This window comes from Mustela putorius, unplaced genomic scaffold (genome assembly GCF_011764305.1).
Source record: "Mustela putorius furo isolate JIRA1106 unplaced genomic scaffold, ASM1176430v1.1 tig00000135_pilon_pilon_pilon, whole genome shotgun sequence".
Taxonomy (NCBI): domain Eukaryota; kingdom Metazoa; phylum Chordata; class Mammalia; order Carnivora; family Mustelidae; genus Mustela; species Mustela putorius.
This window is the reverse complement of record NW_025421292.1, coordinates 2,842,951-2,858,142: the sequence shown is the minus strand read 5'-3', so window position 1 is coordinate 2,858,142 and position 15,192 is coordinate 2,842,951. Positions and strand designations below refer to the sequence as shown.

The 15,192-nt window shown below is 51.3% G+C and overlaps 1 protein-coding gene across 1 annotated transcript in view; it reads right to left on the bottom strand.

Moving 5' to 3' along the window:
- Nucleotides 1-14,860, bottom strand: part of PACSIN1 (protein kinase C and casein kinase substrate in neurons 1) — a 54,367-nt gene extending 39,507 nt beyond the window's left edge. Inside the window, exon 1 of the mRNA XM_004770656.2 lies at nucleotides 14,651-14,860. The gene's annotated coding sequence lies outside the window, so the exon portion shown is untranslated. The remainder of the gene's footprint in view (nucleotides 1-14,650) is intronic.
- Between the last annotated feature and the right edge of the window lie 332 nt (nucleotides 14,861-15,192).

Genomic DNA, 15,192 nt, shown 5'->3' with positions numbered 1-15,192 from the left:
AATGATCTCAGGGTCCTGGGATCGAGCCCCGCATTGGGCTCTCTGCTCAGCAGGGAGCCTGCTTCCTCCTCTCTCTTCCTGCCTGCCTCTCTGCCTACTTGTGATCTGTCTGTCAAATAAATAAATAAAATCTTAAAAAAAAAAAAAAGATGGACAATAGATGGCTCTGATCAAAAAGATGGGAAGGATGAGAAGAAACTGGATCGTTCATTCCCTGCCCGTGGAAATGTGCACCTGCTGGTGGAATGCGAACATTTCATAGGAAATGTTTCCTGTGAAATGTCTGCGCAACAGGTTGGCAGACCCTCAAGAAGTTACAGGTAGATTTACCATGTGACTCTGGGTATAGATCCAAGAGAAATGAAAGCCTATGTCCGCCTGTACGTAAATGCTCCTAGAAGCATTATTCATAACAACCAATAGGTGGATTGTCCAAATGTCCATTACTGGATGCGTGGCTAAAAAGTGGATAGCCAGGGGCACCTGCGTGGTTCAGTGGGTTAAAGCCTCTGCCTTCGGCTCAGGTCATGATCCCAGGGTCCTGGGATCGAGTCCCGCATTGGGCTCTCTGCTCGGCAGGCAGCCTGCTTCCTCCTCTCTCTCTGCCTGCCTCTCTGCGTACTTGTGATCTCTGTTGTCAAATAAACAAATAAAATCTTTAAAAATAAAATGTGGATAGCCGTACGATGGAATATTATCCAATCATAAAAAGGAAGTCTTGACCCAGGCTACAATATGCATGACCCTTAGAAACAGTACACTGGGGGTGCCTGAGTGGCTCAGTAGGTCAAGCCTCTGCCTTCAGTTCAGGTCATGATCTCAGGGTCCCAGGATCAAATCCCAGGACCGGCTCACTGCTCAGCAGGGAGCCTGCTTCCCTTTCTCTCTCTGCCTACCACTCTGCCCACTTGTGATCTCTGTCTCTGTCAAATAAATAAAATCTTAAAAAAAAAAAAAAGAAAGAAAGAAAGAAAGAAACAATACGCTAAATGAAAGAAGCCAATCAGAAACATCTCGTGTGAGTCCACTTACTGTCTAGGCATTCATTATTCAGAATCGGTGGATTTATGGAGACAGAGAGGAGATAGCCGGTTGCCCGGAGCTTGAGGAATAAGTGCTCAAGGGTATGCAGTTTCTTTCTGGAGTGGTGGAATGTTCTGGAATTAGACAGCGGTGATGCTGCACAACTTTGTGAATGTGCTAAAAGCCACTGAATTGTACATTTTATTTTTGTTTAAAATTTTATTTATTTATTGGAGAGAGAGAGTGCACAAGCAGGGGGAGCAGCAGAGGCAGAGAGAGAAGCAGGCTCCCCACTGAGCAGAGAACCTGACATGAGGCTTGATCCCAGGACCCTGAGATCATGACCTGAGCTGAAGGGAGACGCTTAACGACTGAGCCACCCAGGTGCCCCCAAACTGTACATTTTAAAAGGGATGAAATTAGGATATAGAATTATATTGCAATTTAAAAAATATATGTGTGTGTGTATACACCTATATATGTGTGTATGTATATATATATATATATATATATATATATATATATAATGACCCAGAGCTCCCTGAAGAAATGTCTGATTGCAGCTCTGAGGAGCCTAGAACATCTTCATCCCAGAAAGCAAGGACACTTCCAAGCACCAGTTCACTTGTGTGAAAAGAGGCTCCCACTGGCCAAAGGTGGGACAACTTAAGCATCATTGAGGGTAACGAATACAAGGACTGTAACTCATCAAGTTTATAAAAATCCATAATTATAATTAAAATCAAAATAAAAAATAGCTTTAAAAGTCTGTTCATAACCAAATGTCTACAAGAATGTGGAGCACCGGGTGCCTGGGTGGCTCAGTTGGTTAAGCGTCTGCCTTTGGCTCAGGTCATGATCCTGGAATCCCAGCATCGAGTCCCACATGGAGCTCCCTGCTCAGTGGGGAGTCTGCTTCTCCCTCTGACCTCTCCCCTCTCATGCTCGCTCACTCACTCTCTCTGTTTCTCTCTCAAATAAATAAATAAAATCTTAAAAAAAAAAAAAAAAGAATGTGGGGCATGGAGATCTAGCACATGCTGCTTGTATGTGTGAAGACTGGTAGAACCACTTTGGGTAACTGTTTAGCCCTATCCAGTAAGTTTGAAGATAGACCCCATGACCCAGCCATTCCACTCCTAGGTATATACCCTGCAGAATCGCATGAGTGCAGGGACGCCTTGGGTGGTTCAGCTGATTAAGCATCTGCCTTCGTCTCGGGTCATGGTCTTGGGGTCCTGGGATAGAGCCCCGCATCAGGCTCTCTCCTCGGCCAGGAGTCTGCTTCTCCCTCTGTGTTCTCCTTCTCTCCCTCTCTCTCATTCTCTCTCAAATAAATAAATAAATAAATATCTTTAAATTAAAAAAAAAAAAAGGAGCATGAGTGATTTATTCAGAGAACATTCAGAGCAGCAATCTTCACGATAGCCACAAATCAGAAACAACCTTGATTATGTAAATGCTAGCCTGGATAAGGGTCTGTTCACATACAGAACGCTATACAACAAGGAAAAAAAATGAAAGAATGACTACTACAAAGAACACTCTAGATGCATGGTAAAAAGAAAATGCTAATTGATAAAAACAGCCAGGGGCACCTGGGTGGCTCTGTTGGTTGAGCATCTGCCTTTGGCTCAAGTCATGATCCCAAGGTCCTGGGACCAAGCCCTGCATTGGACTCCCTGCTCAGCGGGGAGCCTGCTTCTCCCTCTCTGCACCTCCCCCAACTCATGCTCTATGTCTGTTAAATAAATGAATAAAATCTTTAAAAGAAAAAGAGAAAGAAAAAAACCCAACTATTAAAGAATAGTAATTTTATTAATTAAAATTCAAAGACAGAACTATTTGGTTCTGGATGCCTACTTACATCGTAAAGCCAAAAATAAAGCAGTTAATAACACTAATCAGGATAGTGGGTCCCTCTGGGAGGGAGGACCAGTGGGGGAGAAGGGCATTGGGGGGCTTCTGCAACTAGAGTCATTCTCAGGTTTTGACCTACATGGTAGCAACTTGGATATTGGCTTTATATTGATTTGTTAAAATGTACAACCTATTTTATATACTTTTGTATTTTAAAATGGGAAAAATACTCACTGTTCACCTTTGGAAGTTGCTAGAGCACCAACTCATTTTTTAAAAAGATTTTGTTAATTTATTTGAGAAAGAGAGAGAGAAAGCCCAGGGGGGTGGGAGGAGGGGCAGAGAGGGAGAGGGAGAATCAGACTCCCTACTGAGCAGGGAGCCTGTTGCAGGGCTTGATCCCAGGACCCTGGACTCATGACCTGAGCCAAAGGCAGATCCTTAACTGACTGAGCCACCCAGGCACTCCCCCAACTCATTTCTTTTTAAAACTGATAAATAAAGGGAAAGAATCAAGCCTTCATCCTAATATACATATCATATTTCAAAATAACAGAATAAATGAAGAGGGAAAGTTCTTTACAGAAGTCTAGCTAATGCAAACAAAATGATCAAATTAGAAAATCACCATCTGGTGAGGAGGAAAAGATGATGGAAATCAGATGTTAACTTGCAGGAAGGCTGGGGTGGCCACAGCTCTCAGGGCTCCCCCCTTCCCTGCACCCCTGCAGCCATTGTGGGGAGCATCTTACTCCCCTGCAGACCAGAGCACTCCAGCATCCAGGCCAGGCTGTGGGCCGAGTAACTTCTCCACCAGCCACACCAGCAGGGCAATGGGCTTCTTTCCATGTGCTTTGCATGCTATTCCGTGTCCAGAATTAGCACAAATATTCCTGGAGTTCTTGCCAAGGAGGCACAGACCCCTCCTGGGTGTAGCCCCTGAGGGAAGCCTCGAGGCCTAAAACTGGGAAAGAGCCTGACCGCTGGCACCCAGCTCAGCTGAGCAGTAGTACAGAGCAACCTGGGGATGGGATAGAAAAGAGTCCTGGGGCAGCAGGGATCTCAGGAATCGGGTCCGCCCCAACCGCATTCTACTGCGTCCCAGACCCCCATCCCCAAGGCGGGGTGGAGGGGACCCTCCCCAGCCTTACAACCTAATGCAGTGTTGCGACTTGATTTCTACCTCGTCTGGACCCTGTTTGGGGAGTGATGAGGCGCAAAGGAAGCCCGCTGTGATTTGCCCCCCCCCCCCCAGCGCCGTTCAGGGGCACCCAGGCCAAGCCAGCTTTGCAGCTTATCAGGCCAGCTGGTGTGAGGGGGAGGGGCCCCCAATGCCCAGGCTGGCTGACGCTGGTCCAAGGGCCCACCCCACCAGTCAGTGCCAGTGATAAAAGGGCTGGGGGAAGGGGCAGAGGCAGGAATCCAGGGCCCTAGGGTAGGGGAGACCTCCCATCAAGGTGCCCTGTCTGGGACCTGGCCAAGTGGGGCAGGTGAGATGGCAGCTGGTCACCCAACACTTGGGGAGCAGGACAGGGTAGCAGCCTGGTGTCCGATGGAGCTGCTGATAGAGGTGACACCAGATAGCCCACTGTGGGTGGGGCCAGGGCAGGGCAGGTGGTAGTGGGGAGAGCTGTGTTTAGACCCAGTGTGAATCCCAGCTACACCACGCAGTCACCAGAGACCCTAGCCCAAAGTCTTAAGCCCCTCTGCAGCCTCAGCTCACCCACATGGGGTGCTGTAAGGCTGCCATGTGCTAACCCACATGGGGGGGACATCTAGCACAGTGCCTGGCGCACAAAGTGTCCCACAGGTGCTGCGTGTTGTCATTACAGAAGGTTGAAGCTCAGGGCTCCCCGAGGGTAAGCAGGGTGTGGACGGTCACTCGCCCCAGAACGGCCAGCGGACCCCGTTCAGTACAGCACACGTCACGGGATACCTATTTGCTCAATGAATGTATCAGAGGAATGTTAGGAACCCGAAGCCACCAAGACTGACTCAAGGAAGAACAGAAGTTCAAATCCCAGATCTGCCCCTTCCTGGCTGTGCCACATCAGGCAAGTCATTCTACCGTCCTGCCCCCCAGAAACCTGGGCTTCTTCATCGATGACACAGAATACCGGTCATGACCAAGAACTCGGGGCGCCTGGGTGGCTCAGTCAGTTAGGCATCTGCCTTAGGCTCAGGTCATGATCCTGGGGTCCTGGGGTCCTGGGATCCAGCAGCAGGCTCCCTGCTCAGTGGGGAGCCTGCTTCTCTCTTCCTCTGCTCCTCCCCTTCCCCTTCTGCTCATGCTGTCTCTTGCTTTCTCACTCTCACTCTTTAATAAAATCTTAAAAAATAAAAATTAAAAAAAAAAAGAATAAATAAATAAATAAATAATAAACCCCTCCCTCTCAGCTGATGGCCAGACTCAGAGCAGCAAATGGATCGAAGAAAGTGGGGGAGGGGTGCCGGAGGCCCTGTACCACCACCCACCCACTCCTGAGAGTTGGCAGCCTCACCCAAGATGCCTGGGAGGTTATGCCTTCCTCCCAGGGTTGGGGGCAGCCAGTGACTGTCTGGTAAGCCGAGCCAAGAAGCCTGGCCTAAGCCTCCAGGCAGGGGCCCTCCCCAGCACTTGCTTCCCCCTCTCAAGGCACACCTTCCCTGCCCTGCAGACACCCTCCCTCCCTCCTGCAGGCTTCCCTGCAGTAAATCACTTGCCCAGGAATCCTTGTCTTGGGTTATGCTTCCCAGCATCTGACCTAGGACAGGAAGTATTTTGTAAACTCTGAAGCATTGTTTTATTTTCCAGGAAATGCTGAAAAGAGAGGAGCTGACTTGAGAGCCACCTGAGTGAAAGGGGACCTCTGCATCCTGCTGCCCCGCCCTCACCAAGCTCACAGATAGGTGGGGGTGGGGGGAAGCAACAAGACTGTAACATCAAAGATGGGCAAGTGTTAAGAAGGAAACTAAAGCAGGGGTGGGGAATAGAGAATAACAGCAGCGTGTGTGTGGTTTTTTTTTTTTTTAACTTTAATTCAATTAGCCAGTATATAGTACATCTTTAGTTTCAGATGTAAAGTTCAATAATTCATCAGTTAACAGCAGCTATTTTAGGTGAAATGCTCTGGGAAGGCCTCTCTGAGGAGGTGACACGGGCAGAGATGTGAACATCATGAGCCATGCTCACCTCTCCAACTAGGCACTTCCCCGAGAATGGCCATGCAAAGGCCCTGAGGCAGGGGATATCCAATACATCCAAAAAATGGCCGGGAAGTGACTGAGGAAGGAGTGGTGTGAGATGAGGTCAGAGGAACTGTGTAGCTAGGTCACCCAGGGCTTTGAAGGCCATTACAGGACCTTTTATAGGACTTTGGGTTTTCTTCCAAAGACAAGGGAGTCCTTGAAGTTTTGAGCAGAGGAGGGATGGATCTGATTTAAGAGTCTCTTTGGCTGCTAGGACAAAGAGGGAGGCAGGGAGACCTGGTAGAGGCTGCTGCAATAAGGCAGGAAAGCGATGGTCAGGCTCAGAAGGGAGGGCAGCAATGGACATGGGGAGCAGAGGTTGGATTCTGGGTGTCATGAAGGTAAAGTCAGGAAGGTTTCCTGATGACTGCATCACGGGGAGTCAGAAGACAGATGCAGCAGACTACCCAATTTACAGAGGGGACAGAGGGATGTGTTAAACTACACCCTGGGGATACAATCAATACAATCAACAAAATCCAGACTGCAGGAAATTCTACAGGACAAACAATCTGATTTCTCCAACAGATCAACTGCCGTGAACAGAGGAGAAGTTGAAGAGGGAAATTATCGACTAAGAGAGACCAAGACACACATCAACCAGTCACAATGTGTGGCCCTTATTTGCAGCCTGAGTCAAACTACGTGCAAAAAACCAAAATAAGACAAAACAAAATGAAGACACGTCTGTAACACTCGGTGGATATACGACACTATAAAGGTATAGTTTCTTCTTAGGTAGAATAATGGCATTGTGGTTATGTTAGGAAAAGTCCTTATCTTTTCGAGACACATCTTGATGTATTTGTGATGAAATGATGTCCGGGATTTGGTCCAAATTGGGAGGGGGCAGAGGTAGGGGCAGAAATAGAACAAGACTGGCCCTGAGCTGGGAGAAGTTGAAGCTGAACGGTAGGTACATTAGCACATTATCATACTCTCTCTATTTCTGCAAAGGCTTGTATTTTCCAATAGAAAGTGTTTTTTTAAGATTTTATTTATCTATTTGACAGACAGAGAGCACAAGCAGAGGGAGCGGCAGGCAGAGAGAAAGGAAGAAGCAGGCTGAGCAGGGAGCCCGATGCGGGGCTCGATCCCAAGACTCTGGGATCATGACCTGAGCTGAAGGAAGACCCTTAATGACTGAGCCACCCGGGTACACCCCCACCATAAGAGAAAGTTTCAAAATTAAAAAACAGAAGAGGAAACTGAGTCCCAGGCAAGGTGCCGAATGGCCCAAGGCCCCTCCAGGATCTCATCCCGGGCCCCCCTGTTCCCGGACCCGTGTTCTTGCTCTGCCTCAGCTATCTCTCTCTCCTTCAGTGGTCAAAGGCTGGACCCAGGCAGACCAGGGATAGGGTGTATAGCCTCGGAGGAGGGCCAGCCAGGACAGTAGGGGGCTGAGGGACACAAGTCTACCTCTTCCGGAAAGTTCAAGGAGGCCAATAGCTTAACGTATTTGGCATCTGCCCCCCCAGACTCATCTGTCACTTCCTCCCTCAGGTTCCTGCACTGATTTCCTCCCCAGACCCTACAGTCTACCGCTTACGCTCCCACCTCTGCATCTTTGTCCCTGTTGTCACTTTGCCTTGAAGGCACTTTCCAAATCTACCATCCTTTTCTTCCAGATCTACCCGAAGAAGACCTTCCATGGTCAACCACGTTCAGGCTTCACTAGCATGTCTATCTGTGCTCCCTAACGAGAGGTGTCGTGGCATAGAGGAAAAGAGCAGAGCCTTTAGGGATGCCTGGGTGGCTCAGTCAGTTAAGCGTCCAACTCTTGGTTTTGGCTCAGGGTGGTGAGATCAAACCCCACATCAGGCTCCACGTTCAGCAAGGTGTCTGCTTGGGATTCTCTCCCTTTTCCTCTGCCCCTCCCCATGCTCTAAAATAAATAAATAAATAAAATCTTAAAAAAAAAAAAAAAGAAGAACAGAGGGGCATCTGGGTGACTCAGTGGGTTAAGCCTCTGCCTTCAGCTCAGGTCATGATCCCAGGGTCCTGGGATCCAGCCCGACATTGGGTTCCCTGCTCAGCGGGGAGCCTGCTTCCCCCTCTCCTTCTGCCTGCTGCTTGTCTACTTGTGATCTCTGTCAAGTTAATAAATAAAATCTTAAAAATAAAATCTTAAAAAAAATAAAAATAAAAAAAGAGCAGAGTCTCTGGGTCCAGACTGCATGGGTGTGAATCCTGCCTCAGTCACTTACCTGCAGTTTAACCTCAGGCAAGTCACTTGACCTCAGTTTCCACAGCTGCAAAATGGGGATAACCTCATAACATTACTGAGGAAAACGAAATAGGAGTTCAAAAACAAAACTGTGCCTGGCCAATGTCAGTGGACTTCAGGCCCCCAGGGGTCCCCTAGCTTTGCTGTCCAGGGCCCATCTTCCTCCTTTGTGGGGCCCCCCAACCCAAGACACCTCAGTACCACACACACTGTGGGCACCCAATCACCAGTTACACGGAGACTTGGCTTCTGCCTTCCTGGTACCCAGACTTACCTCACCCACATGCCCATCCCGCCAGGTCTCATCCAGCCCAGGAACTCAAGGAAGGAGAGGAGAGAGAAACCCATGCGGGGAGCAGTTCAAAACCAGCCACAAATCAATACATAATCCCAAGTGGCAGCCTCTAAGTCAGATACCATCAAACTAAGAGGAAAGCCATTTTTAAAATTTTTTTTATCTTTTCAAAATTTATTTTATTTCTTTATTTGAGAGAGAGGGAGAGAGCACAAGAAGGGGGAGGGCCACGGGGAGAAGGACAAGCAGGTTCCCCACTGAGCAGGGAGCCCGATGTGGAGCTCGATCCCAGAACCCGAGATCATGACCAGAGCCAAAAACAGACACTTAACCGACTGAGTCACCCAGGCATTCCAGAGGAAAGCAATTTAAATGCTCACCTTTTTAAGACTTCTAAGAAAAATCCCAGCTATTATCAAGTGTAATTTTAATGATTTTTTTAAAATTTTTAAAAATTTTATTTATTTGACAGACAGGGATCACAAGTAGGTAGAGAGGCAGGCAGAGAGAGAGAAAAGAAAGCAGACTCCCTGCCAAGCAGAGAGTCCGATGCGGCCCAATTCCAGGACCCTGGGATCATGACCTGAGCCAAAGGCAGAGGCTTTAATTCAGCCACCCAGGCACCCCAATGATGTTTTTATGAGGGATAACATTTGCTGTATAAAACGCAAACTGCACAGGATGTCTGAAAGAAGAAGGAAATATCCCCCATCCTTTCTGGCACTGAGCCTCCTGCCACCTGCCCGCAGAGGTAAGCTGGAATAAAAATCAGATAGGCAGCCTTCTAAACATCTTTATGTGATAAGCACACACAGACACATACGTACATTTTTTAAATGGGATCATATGAAACACATCATTCCACCAAGTCGCTTGCCTTCACTTGCCCATACATTCTGACCATCTGTTCTCTCTCAGCGTCCCCCAGCATCTATAACAGTGCCTGGCACACAGGAGACAGGCAGTGGAGAGACTCACTGACCAAATGAAAGAACTGATCAGCTGCCTAAAATCGCCCCGGCTAGAGATGTCCTATTTATGTCCCAGCCCTCCTGCCGGACACATAGCTCTGTTGCACTGACCATTCCCACCCAGCTGTTTCGGCACTCTGTGAAGATGGCACCTGTGGGAGAAATTGCCAGGTCACAGCTCCAGTCACTAATGTCAGAAAGACGGTGCCAACCTATTCTCCCAGTTTCCCACACCCTCTGCCACATCTGAGGTTTATTAAGATGAAAGCTTTTATTTCTCAAATGAACTAATACTATTTAGGGACTCCGCCCTGGATCCTCAACTCTCCTTTTGTCCCTCCTGCACAAATGAGAGGGCGCACTCTTTCTTATTTCTGAGCCACCCTAGGGAACCCAAATCCACAAGTGGAGACTCATTCTCTAGACAGTAAACGGTTTACAGATGCAAAATCTGAAATATCTCATTGACTTCTAAAAATGGACAGGTTAATTTTTTTTTTTAACTGTCAACTTCAGGCAAGTATCCACTGACCCCTCCCACAATACCAAAGAAGAAAAAATTAGGACCACCCACTCCTCTTCTCTCTCTGTCTCTCTCTCTTCCTTCCCATCCTGGTCTAGGGTAGGCAGCTTTAGCATCTCAAAATACAGGACACCTACTTAAATGTGGCTTTCAGATAAACAGCGAATAAAATTCTTATGCAAGTACGTTCCATGCAATATTTAGGACACGCTCATGCTAAACAAATTCGTTGTTTATCTGAGGTCAAATATAACTGGGTATTTTATCTCGTAACTGGGATATAACTGCGATTTTATCCCGTAAGCCTCCTACATCCCCCAGCCAGCATTTTAATATCAAGTGATTTTTAAACAGTGGCTGAGGGCCTCCTCTGCCCCAGGCCCAGAGAGCAGAGGCAGCCTGCTGCCCCTCCCAGCCAGAAAAGTCTCCAGGAGCATCACACCTACCCCCACAGCACACTCTCCGCCCAGAGATGGCCCCACCAACTTCCCTGGCATTGGAGTTCCCATCCCCTCAGAGCCAGCTGGGGCCAGCTTCCTGCACATCTCCCCTGACCCATCATGCAGGTTCCTTCCCACCTATTCTTTCTGAGGGTAAACCTCTCACCCAAGCTGCTGGCGAGGGGAGGAGGGAGGGCGTGATGTGGGCACATGACCCTTAGGTGGCAGCCTGCTCCAGAGCCACCTGCCTGAGAGCAAGTCCTTCCCCTGACCCCGTGTCTGATGCCTGCAGAGGTCTAGAGGTCTGACTGGCCCAAGTTCCCAGGTTTGGCTCCAGAGGGCCAATCTAGCTCCAGAGTGCACCGTGGGCCCCTGAGGTTGCCTGTCGGGGCTGTTTCGGAGCTCCACATTTTCCTTCACCGAGTTCTGCCTGCTTCCCACCTGGCTGACCTCAGGCAAGGCTCAGGGACCACTTCCCCACCTGCACTCCTTCCTCCACCTTCTACCCTACCTGTCCCCCCACCTCCGCTCCCCTCTCCCCCATTTCTACCCCACCCCACCCCACCCCCATTCCTGCCCCAGTCTACTAATACCCAGGGCTGGAAACCAACCACAAAGTGCCTACATCAGGTGGGTGTGGTGCTGGCTAATGGATTTTTTTTTGGCTTTCCAGTACTTTCTAAATTTTCCACAACAAGCACACCTTACTTTGGTAATAAGAACATAAAAGCTTTTTTTCAAAAAACTTCAGAAAAATGTAAAATCCAATCAAGCATTCCTCCTCCACACTCACTCCTCCCACATCCCTCCCACCTGTTTCCGCGGGAGGACTCCTCCCAGATCAGCGAAATCTCCCACCCCTGTCCCACCAGGCCCATAGGCTGTTTCACTTCTCCAGTGAGGGCTTTCTACCACAAGCCTATCCTTACTGGGGGGCTATATGCAAATTCATGAGTGGTTTCCTCAACTCCTATCAGGAGAAGAAAAATGCTTTATGTGTCCTGAGGCTGATGATGTGAGGGACCAACGCGCACTGATTCATACTACAAGTGAGCTAGGGCAACCCGGTGCCAGGCGCTGGGGTCACTGGAGACACTGGGGACAGAACACGGACCTGCCCCCTTGAACTTCACAGTCTTTAAGTGGGAAGATGGGGCAACATCCCAATGCCCCAGAGGGTGCTGGGTGAGGGGAGGTGAGCAAGATGCCCAAGTCAGGAAGCTTCTGGGAGGAACAGAAGTCCAGTCCGAACCCCCAGCCCCCAGCCAGGGTGAGAAGGAACACGGAGGGGAGGAGGAGGGAGTGTGTTCGAGTCAGGGAACAGCCTGTGCGCTGGTCTGCAGGTGAGAGAAGCATGACATACTTGAGGAACTGAGAGCAGTTCAGAGCAGCTGGAGGGCAGAGGGAGGGGGAAAAGAAAGCGGAAACCCAGACTTGGGGAAGACAACAGGGCCACATTAATGAGACTGCCCTTTGTCCTCAGGGCCATGGAGAGCCACTGAAGGACTCGAAGCAGGGGAGCGACACAGGGTCAGGTGTGCGTCCTACAAAGGTCCCACTTCTGCTCACTGATGTGGATTCTTATTCTCCGCAGCCACAACCCACAGTCACCATCGGGCGCAGCCCACCCTCCATCTGTGAACTTGAGCCACGGTGCACCTGAAACCTGGATCTCCCTGGAGACAGCAAGCCCCAGCCAGCAGCTCCATAGCCCTCTTGCTCTCACAATAGGGAATACAGGGGAAGAGCACAGACTCTGGGTTCTAGGTTCAAATCCTAGCTCCTCCACTTTTACCAACTGTGTGATCTTAGATAACTTCTCTGTGCCTCAGTCTCCTCATTGGTAAAATGGGGCTAATAACGGGACCTACTTCATCGGGCTATGGTGAGGACTGAAGGAGTTATAGTTGGACCAGGACCTGGCATGTGACAAATGACATGTGCTGTTAGTTTTTACTGCTATTACCACACCCTCTTCTGGAGACCCCTCCAGGGCCGACCCCCAGCAGGCACTAACCAACCCATTCTCCATTTGCCTCCCCCTCCTCCCTGAAGCATCCCTTCCATACTCTCTTCCTCGTACCATGACTAGGTAGGGGTCAAGACAAAGCCAGAGAGGGGGAACTTCTGGGTTCTAGAACAATCCCACCTTGACCTGACTCCGAGGCCTCACCCTAGCTCCCTCGAGCTCCAGGGAGTGAGCACTGGACTTGGAGCCAGAAACTAAGCGTCACCCCTGCCTCTGCTGCTGACCTTCTCTGGGCCTCGATCTACCCGCGCCCCCACACCCAGCCACCATAAAGCCAGGACAAGAACATCTCGAAAATGTCTCATTGGCATGGCTGTCAAAGGAGCAAGGGCTGAGAAAGGTCTGCTAAATGTCTCTCACAGAGCCCAGAATCCTTGGCCTGTTCTTTTGGCTGGGTTTCCTCCCCTGCCCCCAATGTATTTGTGAGATTTGCTCCAAGCTCACCGTGAGGACCCCCAGAGGCTGAGGGCAGCCCAGCTGGGGCCTTCCCAGATGCCCTGATGTTGACCAGGACTTTCCCAAGTGCTGGGACAGAGACAGACACCCACGGTCTGATCTGAGCACCCCAGGAAGAGAGTGCCAGTCAACCCAGGGGCCTAAGTAAAGCCAGACCTTCACCAGACCTTCATCGAACCTGGCTTAGGCCAAGACCTCAAACCAGGGGCCCAGAAAGACCCTCCGGAGCCATTGGGACTGTGCCATTGATCCCCATATGCCGTAGGTGTCCATCAGTTGCAGGACCAGAAAGGGCCTAATGGGACTGTCTGACTTTGGTGGATCTTGGCCCTGGGGAATGGAAAGAAAGCCCAAGAGGAGGCTCAGGTGCTCACTTCGGCAGCACATATACCAAGAGGAGGCTCAGTCCCCACCTGCAGGTTACCAGCTATCTCCCAGAGTTCAAACCCATCCATCCACTCATTCCACAAACACTCACTTGGTGCCAGACCCTGGTCAGGCTCAGGGTCAATGATGGAAATGAATCAAACAGATTCCTGCCCCGAAGGCACTTCTGGTCTAGAGGGTGACAGAAGGGACATAAATAACTAAACCACAAGGCAGACTAGGTCGAGGAAGGCAGGGCAGGAGGCAAGTATCTCACCTGGCTATGGGAAGCTTCAGGGAGGGGGCGGCTTGGGAGTGGTGATTTGCATGTGACAGGAAGGTCAGGTGGGTAAGAGACAGAACCTCCAACATCACCTCCAACATCGTGGACAGACAGTGCTGTTTGCACCCCGGGGGAGCTGGGGATGTGGGTTATTTATGGTTTGCCCAGAAAAAAGCAGCCACATGTGTCCCTGAAGGAGGGGGGCAGAGCTGGGCTGTGGGGGCAGGGAGTGGTTGCTGCTTGAAGCTGGGTCTGGCCAGGCTCCGGGGTTCGCCAGCGCAGCCTTCACACCCAGATGACCTTTGAATCTTGTCATGCCCTCCTAAGGCAAAAATAAGAGAAAGAGGTAGTTCCAACCCAAAGCAAGTCGCCTAGGGAGTGAGGAGGGGAGGGTGCCGGGAAGACCACGGCTTGTGCTTATTTGCAGGCTATGTAGCATCACCTCCTTTTCCTCTCCCCCCCACCATCCCAGCTACAGAGGAATGGTGGAGGGACAAAAAAAATATGTCTCTAATTGCAAACCAGACAGAGCACAGAGCGCATCAACTGCTGTGTTTCTTCCAGCCCACTCTGAGCCATAAATAGCTTACGCACCACGCTGGTACAAGCGGCACCCCCCCCCCCCGCTGCGACCCAGACCGCCCCAGGCCAGAGACTCGTCCCAAGGAACCCAATTCTTGCGTTTTCCCCAGGGTAAAGGCCTCCACCGCTAGCTGCCTTTCCCAAGGGGTCCGGCGCAGGGGCATCCTGGCACCGCCTGGGGGATGCCTGCGAGCCCCGGTGCCCGCAAAGCTGCCCCGGCCGCGCGCCCGCTTCTCTCCAGGTAACTGCCCGGTCCTCCCCAGCGCTCCCGGGAGACGTCAGCCTCTGTGCCCGCCGCAGACACGCACTCCCGGACCGTCTCCCCGCTCCCTGCGCACCCGGCGATCCCAGGGTCAGAACCCCCTACCTGGGGGCAGATGCGCCCGGCAGCATCGGTGGCGCCACGGGGCAGAGCGGAGCGTCAGGGGCCGGCCTCAAGCCCGGACGACTTCCCGGGGGAAGAGGAAGCTGCGCCGCCTCCGCTGCCGCCGCCTCCGCTGCCGCCGCCGCCGCCGCCGCCGCCACCGCGTCTCTCCGGACCGCGCCGGGGCTGCGGGAAGGAGGAAGGTCAGAGCCGACGAGGCGGAGGGTGGGGGGGGGGGGGCGGTTGGGAGGCGTGCACAGATGGGCGCAGATTAGAGAGGCATTTTTAGCGAGCCAATGGCAGCTCGGCGCAGGGCGGCGCGGTGCCTGCGCAGGTGGAAGCGCCGAGGCTGCTGAGGAGGCAGCACCCGGCTTAGCAGGCGCCCCTGGGGTGGGGGGCGGGGGGCTCCCCCAATTCCCGGGCCGCCTCCCGGGGGTGCTTCCGGCTAGGGCACTGGGGCTCTGCGGCGGACCGGCGGGCGCCGGGTGCACCCCGCCTTTCCTCCTCTCCCCAGCCCTCCTACAAGCGCTCCCCGGAAGGGGGGG